This window comes from Peromyscus californicus, unplaced genomic scaffold (genome assembly GCF_007827085.1).
Source record: "Peromyscus californicus insignis strain IS unplaced genomic scaffold, ASM782708v3 Scaffold_17__1_contigs__length_78620276, whole genome shotgun sequence".
NCBI lineage: Eukaryota > Metazoa > Chordata > Mammalia > Rodentia > Cricetidae > Peromyscus > Peromyscus californicus.
The window spans coordinates 25,360,059-25,381,003 of record NW_026294469.1 but is presented as its reverse complement, the minus strand read 5'-3'; the positions used below and the strand labels follow the sequence as shown (position 1 = coordinate 25,381,003).

Below are 20,945 nucleotides of genomic sequence, written 5' to 3'. Positions count from 1 at the left end.
CCGCCCGAGCGGCCGCGAGTCGGCCCGAGAAGACCGGGAGCTCCGAGGCGCGGATCCGACGAGCTGAGGGCCGAGGCCCGCTCAGCTTCTGGGCCTGCCGCAGCGGTCACCGCATCACCCGACGGCGGCCCCCTTTATGCGCTGCTGCCACAGCCACCGCCGCCGTAGCTGCCTCTTCCCCGTAGGCTCAGCGCCGCCTCCTCGGCCGCCGTGGATCCCTCCGCCGGGGAGGAAGAGCCCCCCAAGCTCCGGGCTCGCCGAGCGCCTCACGGTCGCGGAGCCGGGGAAGCCTGCTTCCCTGCCTGGTGCAGGTGGACTAAGGGACGCGCGGGCGGGCGGGCAGGCGGGCGGGCGGGCGGCGCCGCCGGGGTGGGGCCGCCAGAGCGCGGGGTGGGCCCAGGCCGAGGGGCAGGTCGGGAGGCTCCGGGATTGGCGGGCCTGGGAGGGAGGGAGGGAGGGCCGGGCCGGGCCGGGCCGGCGGCGGAGGGATACGGGCCGCCCCTGCGAGTACCTTACGTGCCGGCGCCGGCGCAGCCGCGGCCGCGGAGGGGATGACGTCGCGAGGCACCGAGCGGAGATCTCGCGAGAGTTTGGGCGCGGGTTCTAGATGCTCCTCCGCCAAAGGCCCCCCAAGTCGGCCCCTGGTACCCTATGGGCGCGTGGGGCTTCGAAGATCGGTAAATGCTTAAAGCCACGTGTTTGCCACATTGTTTAGTCGCCGTCGGCGTCAGAAGGAAGTACCTGATCCCACTGCTACTTTGCTGAAAGGGGAAGGGACTTTTCCAAGGTCACACATCTCTTCATTTGGGGGCGGTATTAATACCCCATCCTGGCCACCAGCCGGAAAAAGAGGGTCCCAGAGCTTGCACAGGGAGCCTCGAGACGGGCCATCCCAACCAAGACCCCAGCTGGGCATGACTCGAATGCTCTTTTTGCAGCCACCAGCATGTTAGCCTTAGGAAACATGTCGTGGAGAAGAAGAAAATATGAAAAGGATTTTTTTTTTTTTGGACAAGGACACAGCAAATGGCAAAGTTGATCACCTCTCCTCGTGGACCCCGAAAAGAAAATTGTAGCCAGTCACCCAGACTCTATATGTTAGAGGTTCTGAATGAGGGGGGACATTCTGTAGGCCCAGGTCTTTGTGAAATGGGATGAAAGAGGCACAAGAATGCCTCCAGGTCAGATTTTTATTTTTTCTCAATGATAACGTTCTTGTACATGCAAAGCGATGTGGGAGCTGTCGACAGCTCAGCGGGTATGGTGCTTGCCCCCAAGCCTGCTGACCTGAGTTGGATCCCTGAGATTACATGGAGGAAGGAGAGAACCTACTCCCAAGTTATCCGTGACCTCCACTCCCATGCACAGGCATACATACAGGCACATACTTACACAAATGTAAGTTCAAAAAAGTAAATAACATGTATTTAACTGATTCTCTTTGGGGAGATATTCTAAAAGCTGTTTCCTAGTGCTGGAGAGATTGCTCAATGGTTGAGTACACACCACTCTTACAGAGGACCAGAGTTTGGTTCCCAGCACCCACGTCAGAATCCCAATTACCTGTGACTCCAGCCCCAGGGGACCCAACACCTCTGACTTCACTCATGTACACACACTCTTCCCCCAGAGAGATGTATACATAAAAATAAAATACGTTTTAAAAAAGCTGTTTCCGCCGGGCGGTGGTGGCGCACGCCTTTAATCCCAGCACTCGGGAGGCAGAGGCAGGTGGATCTCTGTGAGTTCGAGGCCAGCTGGTCTCCAAAGTGAGTTCCAGGAAAGGCGCAAAGCTACACAGAGAAACCCTGTCTCGAAAAACCAAAAAAAAAAAAAAAAAAAAAAAAAAAAAAAGCTGTTTCCAACTTTTACTATTAAAAATAAGGGTGTATGGACTGGAGAGATGGCTCAGCCTTTAAAGGCTCAGACTCAGAACCAAGAACAGGGGTGTGAGACAGAGGAGATAGTATGTACCTGCAATCCAGCACACCGTGGGAAGAACCAGGATGATAAAGAGTTCAAGGGCACTCTCAGGTGCATAGAGTTTGAAGACAGAATGAGCTACAGGAGACCTTAATTCAATGATGCATAGTGATTTCCTCGGGAGCTCATTAAGACCCAGGAAACTCTTTCTCCTTCTCTCTCTCTCTCTCTCTCTCTCTCTCTCTCTCTTTTCTCTCTCTCTCTCTCTCTCTCTCTCTCTCTCTCTCTCTCTCTCTCTCTCTCTCTCTCTCTCTCTCTCTCTCTCTCTTTCTTTCTTTTGTTTTTCAAGACAGGGTTTCTATGTGTTGCTTTGGAGCCTATCCTGGAACTTGCTCTGTAGACCAGGCTGGCTTTGAACTCACAGAGATCCACCTGCCTCTGTCTCCCAAGTGCTGGGATTAAAGGCCCCTACCATCCAGAAAGATCCAGTAAATTCTAAGGAGGCATATTAAGACTCAGGAAATTCTAAAGGAAAGCTTTTTTTTTTTTTTTTTTTTTTTTGTTTTGGTTTTGGTTTTGGATTTTAGAGACAGGGTTTCTCTGTATAGCTTTTGGAGCCTGTCCTAGAACTCACTCTGTAGACCAGGCTGGCCTCAAACTCACAGAGATTCATCTGCCTCTGCTTCCCGAGTGCTGGGATTAAAGGAATACGCCACCACCACCTGGCCTAAAGGAAAGCATTTTAAAGCTGAGAATGTCACCAGCTATGGTGGTGCACACCTTTAACTCCAGCACTCAGGAAGCAGAGGCAGGTAGATGTTCGTGAATTTGAGGCCAGCCTGGTGCACATAGCAAGTTCCAGAACAGCCAGGGCTACATAGTGAGGCCCTGTCTCAAAACAAACAAACTAACTAACTAACCAAAAACAACTTAGCAAGAAAACAACTCAGAAATCTTAGGAAGTCCCTGAAACTGACCAGATGCACATGGCCCCTCCCACCCTAAGGTTACATAAGGATTTAGGAGGAGACAGACCAGCTGAGCTCCTTGGAAGAGGAACACCAGTCAAGATGCCTCTAAGAAGCAAAAACCAGTGAGCTTTCTAGAAGATACTCTAACTTGTCAAGCTACCTGCAAGTCATGCAGTGAGCTCCAGGCTTCCAGCTTTCCAAAGCTATCACCAGTGCTGGGGTTGGCTTTCAGTAATAAAAGCAGCTGCATTTAAGCCATCCCTGCTCCTGTAAGTAACCCCTCACCCATACTCATATAAGTAACCCCAGTAAAACTCACTGATTCACCAAGTTGGATTTTGTTAGTATCCTTACTTTGCTCTGTAGTCAGTTCCCTATCTAAAGTGAGTGTTTGGTTCACCTCTCCCAAAGGATAGTGCCACACAACACTCAAAAAGTAAACAGCTCGTATTTCTGTTTTGCCAAGTTAAGGCACATTTTTGAATAGGAAAGAATGGAAGCGTGGGCTGTTTCTGGAGTGTGGCGAGTCTCAAAGGAGCTTACAGTCGGGAGAAAACCCAGCATTTTATAACTCCTCATCCTGAGAAAACCCAGCATTTTATAACTCATCCTGAGAAAAACGAGCATTTTATAACTCATCCTGAGGCATTCACCTGCGTCTCAGGATGAGGACAGGTTGACCTAATGATGATTTTCCCTCCGTTATCTTAATAGATCTCCAGGATCAGACTGCCTGGAAAGCAAGTGGAGGACTTTGTTCCTATGTTCAAGGAAATCCTCCAGCATTAAGAGGTTCTGTTAGCAGTACTGTATTTGCTGATTCCAAGATCTAGGGTCTTGCTTAGAGTGGAAGAATATGAGGGAAATTAAGCCATGTTTTTGCTCAACTCCAGACTGAATTAAGGTCTGAGGAAAGAATAAGACAGTCTCAAGTCATCAAAGACATCAGGATGGGAAGTTTAGATCCTTCTACAAGTTAGCTGTTCAAGACTGTATGGCTCATAACAGGCAACAATGCCCCTACCAGATACCAGAGATGAACAAAATGTCTAGTGTCACCAGTGGGTTACTTCCTTTGGAGCTGTTGGCCAGTGAAGCCCCATAAACCCCCCAAACAGTACAGGCTATTGACAGTGCTCTTGGCTACCCTCCAGAATTTGACAGTGAGGCCCTGTTGCCGCAGATATAACATACTTGAGTCATAAACATGGAGGAATAAAGCTGGTACTGACCTGGAAGTTTCACCTCACCTGTTACCTTGGAAATTGGGATCTCCTTATGGGGATCTTGGAGTCTTGGTCTTGCCTTTCAATTATTTTTTTTAGATTTATTTATTTTATTTTATATGCATAAGTGTTTTGCTTACATGTGTATATGGGCATCATGTGCATGCCTGGTGCCCAAAGAGGCCAGAAAAGGTATCAGATCCCCTGGAACTGGAGCTAGGGTTTGTGAGCTACACTGGGACTCGAACCCAGTCCTCTGAGAGCACCAAGTGCTCTCAGCCCCTGAGTCATTTCTCTGGTTTTGTTTAAAAAAGAATTTAATAAGGGACTCAGAAAAAAAAGCTTGAGAACAATTTTATTAGAGCTTAAAACAAAAACCCAGGGCAGGAAAGACATGAACTGGAGCAGGTGCCCAGAGGGCGATTAGAAGGCAAAGAAAAAGCTGGGCCACAGAGTTAAGGCGGCACCAAAGTCAACCACACGTCAAGAGAGGCCCCTAGAGGAAGGCTGAAGCCGGTGTCGGGAAAGCCTGCTTAGAAAGGGATCTCTGCCTGCCTGTGGCTCTGAAAATGACTTCATCGGGGCTGGGCTTTCTGGGAAGGAAAAGTACATTACCTCCCTGAAGGTATAATTATTCTTCCTATCTCTTTAGCCTGGCTTACAGAAACTCTATCTTCCTGAGGGTAGTCCCTTAATCAGGTGATTGCTTAGCCTAACTGGAATGTTAGGTCTCCAAGTAAACCAGAAATTCCATTTTCTTGACCAAGAGGAATGAGTTTTCCTTCAGTGGGCCTTCGAGGCTACCGTAAAACCACCATGTGGCCCAGACTTGCCTCAAACTCTTGACGCTCCTCCTGAAATTACAGGAGATTGCCCCTTTACCTGTCATTCGCCCACACACCATTCCCTGAAGACAGGGTCCCCTTGAGCAGCCCAGGTGGGTCCTCCAACTCCTGATCTTCCTGTGTCAGCTTTCAGGGTGCTGTGACGATGGGTGTCCTCTACCACACGGGGCCACTGCACCAGTAGAGGCTCCGGTGGTGACGGTCGTGTTGCTACTGTTCTTCTTCACTTTTTTTTTTGTTTTTTTTTTTGTTTTTCGAGACAGGATTTTTCTGTGTAGCTTTGCGCCTTTCCTGCATCTCACTCTGTAGACCAGGTTGGCCTCGAACTCACAGAGATCCGCCTGGCTCTGCCTCCCGAGTGCTGGGATCAAAGGCGGGCGCCACCACCACCGCCCCGGCCACATTTTTATTAGCATATATTGTGCAAAGGACGCCTTTCTTTGTGGAACGTTCATGGGAACATGCAGCGTGCTTTGACCGTGTGGCCCTGATTCTCCCCCGCCTGAGCCCTTCCTCTCCCCAACAGCCTCCCTTTTAGCTCTAACAACAGTTTTTGAGACACCACATACGAGAGAAAAAGGCGACACTTCTCCTCTTCCTGAGTCTGGCTTACTTCCCTTTAAAACAATGGTCTCCGGTTTCCTCGACTGTTCCTCGAGAGACCCGATGGGCTCCTTCTTTCTGGTTGAGTAATATTCCGTGTTGTGACTCTTACAGAACTTCAACAAGAGACTAATCAGAGCCTCTGCGCAGGCCACTCGTGAGTCGTTGTCGGCTTGGGGGGTAAATCCCTCTTGCCAATCAATTTTGGTTCCTTTCACTGGGGTATCAGTTCACGTATTTGAGTGTTCAAGTAGTGTACAAAGGTCTTCTTGCGTTAGTGCTCATTTATTTAGTGTTTGTTTGTTTGTTTGAAGCAGGGTCTCTCCATGTAGTCCTGGCTTACCTGAAACTCACTATGGAGACCAGGCTGGCCTTGAGTTCACAGAGATCTGCTGCTCCTGAGCGTGGACTAAAAGCCTGTCACCACATTCAGTCAGAGGTCTTTTTTTTTAAAGGTTTTTTATTTATTTATCATGTATACAGTGTTCTCCCTGCAGGCCAGAAGAGGGCACCAGATCTATTACAGATGGCTGTGAGTCACCATGTGGTTGCTGGGAATTGAACTCAGGACCTCTGGAAGAGCAGTCAGTGCTCTTAACCTCTGAGCCATCTCTCCAGCCCCCAGGAGTCATTTTTGTTTTGTTTTGTTTTGTTGTTTTTTGAGACAGGGTTTCTCTGTGTAGCTTTGGAGCCTTTCCTGGAACTCATTCTGTAGACCAGGCTGGTCTCAAATTCCCAGAGATCTGCCTTCCTCTGCCTCCTGAGTGCTGGGATTTAAGGCCTGCGCCACCGCCACCGCCGCTGGCCAGAAGTCATTCTTAAGGATGCCTGTAGTTCTTTTTCACCTGGATCCAGAAACCTCTGTCAGAGTTTGTGGGGCAGCAATGAGGCCTAAGCAAGGGGCTGGGCCTTGAAGTCCTCCCTCATATACCCAGGTGTTATCTGTGGGCACTGGGGGTACGGAAAGGGGTAGGATTACATCCCGGCCTGAATTTGGTATGGAGCTTTTCCTAACCTGCCCACCCTCTACCACCAGCCTTGCTCCCCTCCCCATTTCTGGAGTCAGCCTGAGGCTGACTCCCAGAGAAGGAGGCCTGAGAGCTGTAGGGGGCTTATTGGGAGCTTAATCATCATTACAAAGACCTTCTTGACTAGGGTCTCAGGATCCCTGGAGGTTTGAACAGGCTTCCTCCTCTGGGGTCTTCAGGCCCTCTTTGATCTCAATTCACCCTGAGGCAGGGCCTCCAGAGGTGGCTAGGTATTGAATAACCGTGGTCCCCTGGCCTAGCTTTTACCTCATTCTGGATTACATTTTGAGCACTTTGTGACAACAATGGTTGTTCACACCGGCATTTTTAGGAGGAAGATTCTGGTACAAAGGAAAGCAGGGCAGGCTGCAGGTCCTTAACTGCTCCAAGCACCTGGCCTGCAGCTCCGCCTAAACCGCGTGTTCCCGTTACCCAGCCCCTCAGTTTCTCCTTTATCTCATCTCTAGCTACCAGCTCAATACCCTTCCATCATCAATCCTTGTCTCTCTCATAATTCATGACACCCCTGAGGTCCCAAGAGGATAGTTTTCTTTTCTTTTTCTCTTTTCTGAGACAGGGTTTCTCTATGTAATGGCTCTGGCTGTCCTGGAACTCCCTTTGTAGACCAGGCTGGCCTTGAACTCATGGAGATCCACCTACCTCTGCCTCCCGAGTACTGGGATTAAAGATGTGCACCACTACGGCCAGGCTGAGGATTGTTTTCTTATTCTCTTTTTTGGGAGGGCGGGGGTTGAGACAAGGGTTTCTCTCTGTAGCTTTGGAGCCTGTCCTGGAACTTGCTCTGTAGACCAGGCTGGCCTCGAACCCACAGAGATATCCCTGTCTCTGACTCCTGAATGCTGGGATCAAAGGCGTGTGCCACCACCACCTGGCTTTATTCCCCCTCAATTCAGCCAGCTCTCCATCCTTTCTGGTACTGCTATTAGCCAACTTTGACCTTCAAGGGAAGGTCAAAGGTCATCATTGCTGTGAAAAGGCTCTAGCAATGCTTTCTTAGTTCTGGCCACAGAATTGGCTTATTCTCACGTTTCAAATCCTCTTTTGTCAGGTTCTGCCTTCCAGGGTGTCCAGATCTGGATCTGACCCAAACAACCCATCCTGGTAGAGCTGTGTGGGTAGGAGCAAACAGGACTTGGCCCCAGCATTTGCCAGTTCTTTGACTATGGCAAAATCTCGTAAACTTTTTTCGCCTCAGTCTCCTTATCCATAAGTTGGGAATACAGATAACACCCAATCCTGCAGCCTTTGGTGAGAATGAAATTAGATAAAGACACATATGCCTAAAAACCAGTGCTGGGAGAGAGGGGTGGTTGCTTGGTGAAAATCATTTCCCTGTTCTACTGATGGATCCCCGGGGAGGCCTTGGGTGCCAGGGTCAGTCAGCATTCAGGGAAACCTGCTTACATGGCTGATGGCTGATGAATCCCACGGTTATTTTCTAGTTTCCTATCTCCAGGCTCCCTAGGATACTGTCCAGGCTGGCTACTTCCTGCTCACCCCTCTCTACCTCCCACTAGTTTATCGCCTCCCTAACACATACTCTCAGGAGGCCCATCTGCAGTCCCTTCTCCCAGCATCAGATTCCAGGGGAAATTCCAATATCTTGGAGACTATTGTTCCAATAATCTGAGAGCCAAGGAAACACAAATGTCTCTTTAGAATATCTTTAGTCCTGCCAGGATGGCTGCAAGGTCACATGGTTGACTTGGTCTCATGGTTGACTTTATCTCCTCCACTAGACTGCAAGGGAGGAAAAGGTGACATTGTTCTATCTGGCCATCTCTCTCTCATCATTGCTCTGCCCAAGTCTGGCTGTCTGGTTCCCGTGTCGCTGAGTACTGGGGAAGGGCTGCGAAAGCAGAGAAGGCCGTCCACATTCTGTGTCCCTCGCCTCTAGGAATTTAGCCTGTGATAAGGGCCCTTCTAGGAAAAAGGGCCGGCACCATGGCAAATCAGTATCTGTGTGTGCGTGCGTAACTGTCACAACCATTTAACACAGAGCACCCAGTCGGGATGTATGTTACCATGTAAGGGAGAAAAGCGGGCTAAAATGTAAAAGGAAAATAGCAAAAAGGGATATAAGGCAATGTACCCTGTGCTAGGGGATCAGTCTTTGGGTGTGAATTTGTTAAACTACTATCAACATAAATAATAAACACTGCAGCATCCTGGCAGAAAACCTTGGGGTACCATTTCTCTGTTATGAGAACCCAAAAACAAGCCCAGTGGAGTGGAGACTTTGATGATTTGGAAGGACACTGTCATGGCATGGGCAGAGTAGATTACTTACAGGTAGGTATTGCTGGGCTCTAGACTCAGTCCTTGTGGGGTCTCTGTGCCTAGATGCTCCATCAGCCTGCATTGCCTATATCTGGCTGGCCAGATGTTAATCTTCCTCTGGTTTTCAGGGCACCAGATGACAGAGCACCAATAGCACCCATTTCCACAGCTGGACATGCTTATTAAATGAGTTTGCGGCGATTGCCTGAGAGAGCCTGCAAGTCAGTTTTCCCAGGATACCTGACTCAGTCCCATCCTCGGAGAGAGCCTCGTCAAAGCCTGAGCACCCTAGGGAAGTGCGTGTTACTTTTCTCCTCCATTCCTTCCCAGTATCCCAGATAACAGATATCCAACCACCTTGCACTGACCCACCTGTGGGAGCCTGTTCTCGGGTTCCTCGTGACTTTACCCAGCAGGTTCACATAGAGGATGATTAGGACCACGGGCCTGAGTGCAGGTGTCTGAGATGGTCTGCACTTGGCTGTGCTGGGGGAGGAGGTCTTTTGCTCCACCCCTGGGCGTCTCTATAAAAACCCTGGGGCAGAGACAGTCGGGCCCGTTGGAAAAAGGTTCCAGGCCCTCTCGAGGCTATCCTTTCTTTTCTATCTGTTTATCTCCGCAAGATTCTTCTCAATAAATCCTTCTATCTAATATTTCCTGCTGCTCACACTCAAGAAAACTCTGGGGAGCTGTGGGGTTGGTGGGTAAACGCCCCACACCCACCCTACCCAGAAGTAGTACCTTTAATTCCTAAAAGTAGGCCCTTAGCTCAGTGACAGAGCACATACTTAGGATGTGAGAGGCCCTGGGTTTAATCCCAAGTACACATACAAAAACAGAATGCTAAAATAGCAATGAACTACACTTGACACCTAAGTGTATGTGCTCTTTCTCCTTCCCTAGCTATAAACCTGCAGGGTTTCTTTCTTGTTTGTTTGTTTGGGCTTGGTGGTGTCGAGACAGGGTCTCTCTGTACAGCCCTGGTTCTCCTGGAACTCACTATGTAGGCTGGTCTCAAACTCACAGAGATCCATTTGCGTCTGCCTCCTGAGTGCTGGGAGTAAAAGCGTGCGCCGCCGCATTCAGCAAACCTGCAGTTCTCTATGAATTTCCCGTTCACAGTAATGCTACCTCTTCACCCCCACGTGCAAGCCTGTGACCCATGGTTTTATCCTAGCACACCATAATTCTATCCAAGGCATCACCAAAGCCACCCTATCATCTCATGTGTTGAAAAAGCAGAAGATAGGAAAGAACGTTTTTTAGCAACCCCTTACATATGGCCGCTGTGAGCCTCTTAAGCATGTTTCTCCCTGAGAAGCCCATACCCGTGTTGGGTCTTATCCTTTCCCCGAGCACCGCTTTATTGAATCCATGCCAACATCTTTTTTAAAAAAAAATCTCTTCTTTCTGGACAATGGTGGCTCACACTTTTAATCCCACTAGCTCCTCTCCCAGAGGTCCTGAGTTCAATTCCTGGCAACCACATGGTGGCTCACAACCATCTGTAATGAGATCTGGTGCCCTCTTCTGGCCTGCAGGGATACAGGAAGGCAGAACAATGTATACATAATACATAAATAAATCTTTTTTTAAAGGTGTATTTATTTATTGAACTCAGGACCTCTGGGAGAACAGCTAGTGCTCCTTAACCTCTGAGTCATCTCTCCAGTGCCCCTGAAATCCTTTTTGACAGCGATGTTCAGAATCCTGGCTTCTGGGGCTAGAGAGGTGTCTCAGCAGTTAGACTTACTGCTCTCTCAGAGGAATGAAGTTTTGTTCTCAGCACTCACGTCAGGAAGCTCACTGAAGCCTATAGCTCCAACTCCAGAGTATTGAACACCTTCTGAGAGTCTTAGGAACCTGATCACAGGTGGTGTGACACACACACACAGAGAGAGAGAGAGAGAGAGAGAGAGAGAGAGAGAGAGAGAGAGAGAGAGAATCTGAATCCCATCTTCTGCCAGGCAAGGCGGCCAGCACATCTTTGATTCTAACACTTGGGAGGCAGAATCAGGCAGGCCTCTGTGAGTACCAGACCAGTCAGAGTTACATAGTGAGACTCTGTTTAAATAAATAAATAAATAAATAAATAAAAATAAAATCTTAGAGTGTAAGTCTCTGAACTCATGGGCCAAAGAGACGGTTCATGGTAAAGTCCTTGCTGAGCAAGCATGGGGACCTGAGTTTTGATCCTCAGCACCTAGTAAAATTGGGGCAACCTCAGAGCTGGGGCAGAGAAAGACAGATGTCAGCAGGTCTTAATGGCCCCCTAGTCCAGCTGAAATGGCAAGTTCTGGTTTAAATGAGACATCCCCATCTCAATTAAGATGAGAAGCTGGAGAGATTGTTCAGTGGTTAGGAACACATCTTGCTGTTTCAAAGAGTCGGAGTTCGGTTCCGTATCCCCAAGCCGGTGGTTCACACTTGGTTGTAACTGTAACTTCAGAGGGACTCAATGTCTCTGGCTTCTGCGGGCATCTGCACCCATGTGCACATACTAAATAAGACAAAGAGCGATAGGCGACGCCCGAAGTCGACCTCTGGCTTCTATATGTGCACACACAGGTAAGTAATGCACACATAAGCATCACACACTACCACCACCACCACCACCACCACCTCAGGTTGCTGCGTGGGGCAGCCCCATGCCCTACCACCATTAACAGTATTTTAAGATAGTTTTATTTATTTCCATCTCATTTTAAGGTAAACCAAGGCACTGGAAGACAGTCTCCTCGAGTCGCAGCTGGAGACTGTCCGCCAGGACCAAGAGCTCCGAGACTATTCCGAAACAGGGCAACAGACTCCACGGCTGCGTCTGCCTGCTTGTCCATTTGAGGATAAATGCTCGCAAGGATGCGGTATGAAGCCCAGGCTCTTGATTTGGACGCCGGAGGGAAGCGTGGAAAAGCAGATGTGTGAGCTGGGAGCAGCCAGCAGTGATCAGCGGAGATGGTGCGGGGTGACCGCCCTGGCACCAGCTGAGAGCTACAGCGGGCGAAGAGCAGCGCCATCTAGCGAAGCCCAGGAGTCAGCACCGAGCCGATGAGGTCACTCCCGGGAGGCATGCCGGGAAGGCGAGCGGTGGGCACAATTTACCAAAGGGCAGAGGGAGGGATAAACACCTTTGGGGACTCCGCCTATCTGGGTAATGTCCTTTAGGGAACTCTGACCACACCAAGTGTAGAGCCTCCCAAGTTGGGGTATTGGACGTCCGACAGGATGTTACCAAGAACCTTGCAGTACCATCCTCATCATCCAGTGTCCTCTGGCAATTGCCTGGATCACCGGGATGGGTGTTGTTCAGCTAGCCATCGGGTTCGCTTCGCTATTTCTTGTCCAGCAGCTGGAGGAGAAATCTTTGTAAAGATTCTCTTGTTCTTGGGGACAACGCTCTGGGAGTCTCCTGTGATACAAAGATCAAACACCCGCATCAGACCTCCCAGCTTTTCACCCACCAGGCCCCTGGAACTCACATCCCATCTCTCCTTCAATTGTGGACGCGCCGCCGCCGTCTTCACTTGCACCAAACCCACTATTGGGGTTTGTTAAGTGTGCAGGTTCTGGGTCGCTAACCCACACCCACCAAACATGTTTGCAAACAGGTTGCCATGGTGCAGAGCCTTTTGCGGGGGCTTGAGAACACCAAGGCTCTCCTAACTGTATGCAGGTTGCCTTTTCCAAAGGACTCAGCTGTTCCTTTAAATTGGGTTGAAAGGTCAGCCCCATCCTGCTCTCTTGAAGTCCTGGGCTTGCTCCTAGAGCAGTGCTCAGTAGGTAAAATTTTATCTGTCAGCTTTTCTGCCCAACTAGAATGTGCACTCTTTTTTTTATTCAATAACTATATTTATGATATTCATTAATTACATTAATTGTATTGATTTATTACATTCACGATAGTATGTCCTGATACTTCTGTCCGTTTGTGGGGCTTTTCCATCACACAAAACAGAGATTCTGTACTTAGGAAATCATTGCTCTATATTCCTTTCTTCTCCATCTTGAGATAACGTCTAATCTTTCTGTCTCTAGAATGTGCACTCTTAATGGCGGCACTGGGATTGTCTTGTATACAGAGTGAGGTGCCTGCCACAGAGAAGGGACTCAATAAATCCTTGTTGAGATGGAACGAATGATTATCTGGGCATATTCTAAGCTTAAAGCAATACATATGAGGACCTGGTACCGGAGGTGAGACAGTGATTTGTGGATAATGGACTCTCAACAGTTTCCCTCAGCTATCATTCACAGGGGTCGAGTTTGGGGATACACTTCCTTCTAAGGATGCCTAGGACAGCTTAGGCCCACGATTCCACTCTCTTCTCCGTGACATCAACGCTTTATCCTCCCGTACTAGGGGTTTGGAGTCTAGGCAATTGGAGATGGTTTCTTTGTACTCCAGCAGCACCTTGTCTCTGGTTTTTGATCTATCAGAGAAAAATCAAACCTAGTCCAGATAAATCACTCAGTATAGCCTGGAGGAGTGAAAGCTAAAAGCCAGGCTCAGGTAAGAGCCAGAATCTGCCCAGCCCATAGGCCTGTTGTTGCCAAGAGTAACAAGTCCGTAGATGCTGTGTGAAGATAAGACAGACTACTGCTATGTCCTAAGCCTTCCTTCGCCTCTGTCTTTAAGGATGTCACCATTTAGTTGAGGATTATGGGCAAGATTTGAATTGGGCCTTAAAGAGGACAGCAATACCAGTAACAGGGTTGTTTGTTATTTTTGCTTTTGGGGAGCAAGATCTCACGTAGCCTAGGCTAGCCTTGAATTTCCTATGTAGCCAAGGATGACCTTAAATTTCTGGTCCTCCTGTCTCCATCTCTCAAATCCTGAGATTACAGTGTAGCACTGCCACACCCTAGTGATTGAACCCAGGGCTTCATGCATGCTGGGAGAACACTCAACTGAGCTAACTCCCCAGCCTCCCCGACTCTGTAGGGGGGTCTCACTCTGTAGCCCAGCTCAGGCCATCCTGGAACTCACTACATAGCCCAGGCTGGTCTTGAGCTTGTGGCAACAATTCCCTTACCTCAGCTTTTCAAGTACTGGGTAGTTACAGATCATACTAGATGTTTATCATGTACCAAACACTTCTCAGCACTTGGCATTTAGTTTCTTACACACTTCCAGCAATCTTTTGTGGTCAAGGAAACGGTTCTGAGAGGGCAAACCAGTTCTGGCAAACCAGAGATGTCTATAAAGCAGAGTATTTAAGGAAAGGGATGTAGGTGGGTTGAGTGGGGATCCACACTCAGTTTAGGGCAGACAATAGTTGTTTGGTTGAAGGGCAGGGGTGTGCTTCGGAGTTCACGGTAGATGTAACACCTCCGGCCTGGCAGGCCAAGGGGCCTTGCTTGTTCCGCTGGGCTCTTTTTGTCTGTGTTTCTGTCTTAGGGACTCAAATGCTACGGCTCAAGGAACTAGTACTGGGAACCCTGACTCCGAGGCAGTCTGGCTGTGGAAAGTTAAGTTTCGGCCTTCTCTGAGCTTCAGAGCCCTCTCTTCTTCCTCCCTCCCTCCCTCCCCTCCTCTTGCTTCCCCCCATTCCTTTGGTGAGGACTCATGCATGCTGAGCACATACCCTATGACAGAACTACACCCCAGAGTCTCTTTCTGGAAGGAGCGTTGCTCAAGCATTCCCATCCCAACCCACTGGGCTCTATTCATAGCTCCTGGGCGTGATCGAGCCCAGAGGCAGGTGCAGCTTTAATTAACTCGTCCTTTCCTCAAATAGCTCTTTGCCCTGCCTCACAGGTGTCCCTGGAGCACAGGACAGGCGCAGAAGAGGGGCAGGAGAGAACCACTGGAGGCTCCCCTCTGTGCTCATGCTGAGCAGGTGAATTGTCTGGCCCTTCTAGGGGTCCTGATTGGTCCCCTGGTGGGCCTCCAGCATGTGGACACAGCACCCCCCTCCTCTCTACAGTCTATGTTCAGTCATTCTTTTACCCCTCAAAAGAGAGGGTCTTCTCTATGCCAGACATTGTACTAGGTCCTGAGGTACAAACCTGACCAGCTGGCTTTTAGTTTAACTGGCCACCAGGTGTCACTAGTGCCGGTCACATGGCATCTCAGGCCTGGAAAGAGGCAGGCAGATGGGGACATGGGAACTGAATTAGACCAGCTCCGTTCCACCAGCCTGAATCAGAAGCAAGTTCCTGGAGTGGAAAAAAACACCCCTTCCCCTCCTCCCACGACTAAGGCACCCTTGTGACTTCCTTAACTGCCCCGCTGGCCTGGGACGGCAGGGATGCAGAACCTCAGGTTGGGTTGGAGTCTTTCTTCAGCCTGTGTCTCACAGAGCTCACCAGGCTTCCTGCAAACCCAGTCGCCACTGCCTCGTGCTCTCAGCCAAGGCAGTGGATGTTGTTAGAAGCATTTCCTAACATCCAGCCCAAGTTTGACACTCACTTATCTTCTCTTGGGTATGCTGTCTAGGGTCACAGGGGAAGGTTCTTCTAATGTTTAGAGAGGTTGCTGGGCTCCACGGAGTTTACTTGTCACCAGTTTATGACTAAAGACACTGTGTGTCGGCTTTGGGACCACACTGGCAAGTGAACAGGCTAAGTTCTCCCCTCCTATGGCTTATGGTCTGTCCAAAAAGCCAAGGACCGGTGGGCATGGTGAGCCATACTTATAACGAGCATTTAGGAGGTTGAACCTGGAAGAATAAATTTGAGGCCATCCTGGACCACAGAGTGAGGCCCGCCTAAAATGAAGAGGGACTGAAGGGGTAGCTCAGTGGTTGAGCATTTGAGCTCTGTTCCCAGCACCCAATCGGGGACCTCATGACCTTCTATAACTCCAGCTCCAGGGGACTCATTGCTTGTGACCTCCTCAGGCACCAGAACTCATGTGAACATATCCATGTGCAGATATGCACATCTACACATAATTAAAAATAATAAAAAAAACCTTATTTTTTTTTAAAAAGGCAGGCAGTAGTGGCACATGCCTTTAATCCCAGCATTCAGGAGGCAAAGGTAAGTGATTCTGAGTTTGAGGCCAGCATGGTCTACTAAGGGAGGTCCAGGACAGCCAGGGTTACAGACAGAAACCCTGTCTCAAAAAACAAAACACAAAAAACCCCCAAGAAACAAATAAAGCCTGGTATGATGGCTCATACCTGTTGTCCCAGAACATGGGAGGCTGAGGCAGGAGAAGAGGAATTCAAGACTAGCCTGAATCTTAGTACAGCTTGGGCTATATGAAAACATGTCAAAACAAACAAATAAAACCCCAACAAGCTAGGATGGTGGTGTACTCCATTAATCCTAGCACTGTGGAGGCAGACACAGGGGGATCTCTGTGAGTTCAAGGGCAGCCAAGACTACATAGTGGCCCTTCTCAAAACAAAAACAAAAGCCACATCAAAACAGAACAAAACCCCAGAAGGGAGCTGGAAAGATGGCTCAGTGGTTAGGAGTGTCGCTGCACAACCGTGGGGACCTGACGTTCAGGTCTTAGCAGCCATGTAACAAGCTAGGCATGGTCGCTCACATGCCTACAACACCAATGTTTGGGGGACAGAGACGGGAGGATCTATGGGACTTTCTGGATGCCAGACTAACTGAAAATGCAAGCTATGAATTCAGGAAGACCTTTCTTGGAAGGAATGAGGCAGAAAGTGATAGAGGATGTCAGATGTCCTCATTTGGACTTTGCACACAGGCATGTTCACACGTGCATCACACACACACACACACACACACACACACACACACACACACACACCATAAAAACAAGTTGGGTGTGGTGGTGCAAGCCTGTTACCCCAGCATTTGGGAGGTAGAGGCAAGAAGCCTGGGGGGTGCTTCTTGGGGAAGGTCTCTCTGTGTCGATCATGGAAAGTTTGTTGTTATAAAAAAAAAAAATGAGGCAAACAGGCTCCATCTCAACAGGCTAAGTCGCTTTATTGGAACAGTGAGGGCCTCAGCCTTCCTGCAGGATGAAGGTGGAGCTCATTTAGAGGACCTGAGAGGCAGGTGTATACACATACACACATACATGAGTAGTTACCAGGAAGTTACAGCTATTTTTTTTGTGATTTCAAGAAGAGCAGGGTGGGTTCTTTTCCATACGTGGGCATATTGTTTGTGCAGGTGGAGCAGAACAGGCAAGCTGGGGCTAATCCATTCTTTATGGCTAGGGGTTATTGCCCTGCATAGCCTGACTCAGTTCCTCATGACCTAAGGCTGTTACCCAACATCAACACTGAGTTCCATACCTGGTCCTTTTTTTTCTTTGGATTTTGAGATTGTCTCCCTAGGTTGCCCAGGCTGGCCTTGAACTCACTCTGTAGTTCTGACTGACCTGGAACCTGAGCTTCTCCTGTCTTATCCTTCTAAGTAGCTGGGGTTGTAGGTCTGCACCTCTAGGCCTCAAATGTATGAGTGTGTGTGTGTGTGTGTGTGTGTGTGTGTGTGTACACACAGACACACACATACACACACACGCACATATATACATATATGTATAAATATATAAAGTATATACATATATACATTAAAACTATATATAGTTTTTTCTACCTCCTGGAGATTTTTAAAATTAAATTTAGGCTGGGCCGTGGTGGCGCACGCCTTTAATCCCAGCACTCGGGAGGCAGAGCCAGGCGGATCTCTGTGAGTTCGAGGCCAGCCTGGGCTACAGAACGAGATCCAGGACAGGCACCAAAACTACACAGAGAAACCCTGTCTTGAAAAACAAAAACAAACAAAAAAATTAAAATTAAATTTAGCGATTACATTACTTATCTATTAGGGTGTGTGTGCACACAGGTGTGGAGGTCAGAGGACAATTTTCGGGAATCAGTTCTCTCCTTCCAACAGGTAGGGTCTGAGATCAAACTTAGGACTGGGGCTGTCAGCCTTAGTAACAAGCCCCTTCCTGCACTGAGACATCGTCACGCCCCTTCCTGCACTGAGACAGGAGCTCAGGAAGTCCAGGCTCTTCTGGAACTTACCATGTAGCCAAGGATGACCTTGAACTTCTGATCCTGGCTTGCAATACATATATACATACATGTATTATATAAATTCATGTAAATGTGGGTTAAAAATCATTAAAAAACAAACAAACAAAAACTCCCAACACCTAGAAAGGAGACCAAGAGTGGTTAGAGGTCCTGAGGAAGTGGGGGGGAGGGCAAGAAAACAAGCCTCGTGAAGGGTGAAGTGAAACCAGAAAGGAGACAGAGGGGTAGTTACAGGAAAGGGTAGGAAGTGGGGGAGGTGAGGAGATGAGGGCGCAGAAATTCGCTAAAATACACACATTTTGTTTGACAATGCCGTAAGGAAACCTGTGAAGGGCATTCACTGGGGAAGACTGCTCAGACATGGGTTCAAGTCAATAGAAAGTCTTTATTAGCTGGCTGGCAACTATGCTGGGTGCTCAGGTTCCCATTGCAGCCCCTAGCTTTTCCCAGGGTGAACTTTTAAGCAAAAAAAAAAAAAAAAAAAAAGCCATATCCTGAGTCGACATACTTCAGTTAACAAGGACAGTTAGCCAGAAGCAGAACTACAGAAGCCAAAAAGCCTTTAGAGACTTTTCTAGAACTTTGATAGATTGGGTCTTTGTTTTCATATGCTGAGTTTTATGGCCTGACTGATGGTACTTCCATCATGGAATCAGTTGTGCTAAGGTCTAGGGTCCTGACTATATATATATATAACTCAAAAAAAATTAAAATTAAAAACAAGCAGGTACCACATGATCTGAAAAGAACATCTAGAAAAGGCAGAAGTTAGAGGTCAGAGGATAATTTAGAGATCAGCAGGAGCTGAAGGAAGAGAGGAATAGAGAATGATTACTCAATGGGTATCATGTTTCTGTCTGGGGTGATGAAAAAAATTGCTAACAGTGGTGATGACTCAATCATACCACAAATGTAATTTTTCTTGTTTTTTTTTTTTCCTTTGTTTTTTGAGATAGAGTTTTTCTGTGTAATCCTGGCTGGCCTGGACCTCATGTTGTAGACCAGTTTGGCCTGGAACTCATAGAGATCCACCTGCCTCTGCCTCCTGAGTGCTGGGATTAAAGGCGTGCGCCACCACCGGACTCCACAAAGGTATTTGATGCTGCTATCACTTCTTGGTCTTTTGGCTAAGATCAAGTATAATTACGCTATTTAAGTATGTTTTGTAGACTCGTCTCACTATCTTCCAGCCTTTGCCTCCTAAATGTTGGAATTAGGACATAACATAACTGCACCTGGCGAAGGCCACGCAGCTAGAAGACGGAATCACAAGAAGTCGGACTGGATCACAGGTCCCACAGGGTCACTGGTATTAAAACTTCCCCAATGTTGATACCCTACTAGGATTAAGAGATGCTGAGATTGTGCGGGCCAGAGCGGCTGTGAGAGGCCAGAGGCCACCAGGACGTTCACACTGCGTCAGGACCAAGCTTCCTCTGCATGGGTAAATGAGGTTATTTCTCTTCCAAGAGCATCAATGATGGATGTCAGAGAAGACAGAGAAACTGGCCTGGAAGCCGGGCGGTGGCGGCGCACGCCTTTAATCCCAGCACTCGGGAGGCAGAGCCAGGCGGATCTCTGTGAGTTCGAGGCCAGCCGGGGCTACCAACTGAGTTCCAAGAAAGGTGCAAAGCTACTCAGAGAGACCCTGTCTCGAAAAAAAACCAAAACCAAAACCAAAACAAACAAACAAACAAAACACCTGAAAGTAGCAGCCTGGATGCTAGACAGCAACTTGAAATCAACTTTCCTCTGTGGCCTTCCTCTTGTTGAAACCAACTTTCCTCTGTGGCCTTCCTCTTGGCTGATGAGATAGTCAGTCTTGGACAAATACAAACTCCTTGCCTGTCTATATGTTGAGGATAGTTACATGCAGGCCCTGTCTCTCAGGCATGGCCTCAGGGTCCTACTCAAGTCTCCAGGCTTCCTGTATTTATCATTGGACCAGGCTAGGGATTTGATTGTACCCCCAAGGAGATGTGCTAAAGTCCCATCCTCCAGTATGTATGACTGTGTCTGTTTTTGGTTGCTAAGGGCACAGTACAAACTGGGAGATTTCAAAGAAAACAGGTTTATTCTCAGTTTGTAGTTCTGGTCCAAGGTTAAGGGCCCTCACTCAGTATTAACTTTCTTGCTGGCAAAATAGCCAGGCTGGGCATTATGGGGCCAAAGACAGGAGACATGTATTTATTTATTTGGTTTGGATTTGTGAGACAGGTTCTTATTCAGTCCAGGTTGTCCTAAAACTCACTATATAGCCAAGGATGACCGTGAACTTCCTGCTTCCACTCTTCAAGTGCTGGAATTACAGAAGTATACCACGATGCCTGGCTGAGACAAGAGACAATGTGTATCTCCACTGGTCTTTTTTTCTTATAAAACCAACAATTTTAAATAATAGATGCTCCACCCTAATGATCTTCTCTAACCCTAATCACCCCTGAAATGCCTCATCTTTATACATTGTGGTTAGACTAAGTCCCTACCCACTTAGTACCTTACAATGGGGATGAAATTCCAACCCTAGAAAATACCTATTAAGATGGTGCAGCCTTCGATGGACTATTTTAAAGGAACTGATTTTTGTTTGTTTGTTTGTTTGTTTTTCAAGACAGGGTTTCCCAGTGTAACAGTCCTGGCTGTCCTAGAACTCACTATGTAGACCAGGCTGGCCTCAAACTCACTGAAATCCGCCTACCTCTGCCTCCCAAGTGCTGGGACTAAAGGTGTGTGCCACCACCAACCTGCAGAACTGAAATTGTAATGTGTTTGAATTTGTACAGACTGTGGGACTTTTAAAGTTATTTAAGATCATGGAGATGAGTAAGAAAGGAAGGGTTGTGGTTTAATAGTGATGTGTTTGCGTGTCAAGTTGACAAGGGATCAGTTGTATGGGTGGTTTTGTGTGTCAACTTGACACAAGCTAGAGTAATCAGAGAGGAAGGAGCCTCAGCTGAGGAAATGCCTCCATGAGATCCAGCTGTAAGGCATTTTCTCATTCAGTGATCAGTGGGGGAGGGCCCAGCCCATGGTGGGTGGTGCCATCCCTGGGCTGCTGGGCCTGGGTTTT

General features: G+C 48.3%; 1 long non-coding RNA gene across 1 annotated transcript; it reads left to right on the top strand.

Annotated features, from left to right (window-relative positions):
- The first annotated feature begins 2,487 nt into the window (after positions 1-2,487).
- Positions 2,488-13,029, top strand: LOC128112683 (uncharacterized). The gene is made up of 3 exons (XR_008219120.1): positions 2,488-7,865; positions 9,026-9,193; positions 11,607-13,029. It is a non-coding gene; the product is annotated as an uncharacterized LOC128112683 (long non-coding RNA).
- The last annotated feature ends 7,916 nt before the right edge of the window (positions 13,030-20,945 follow it).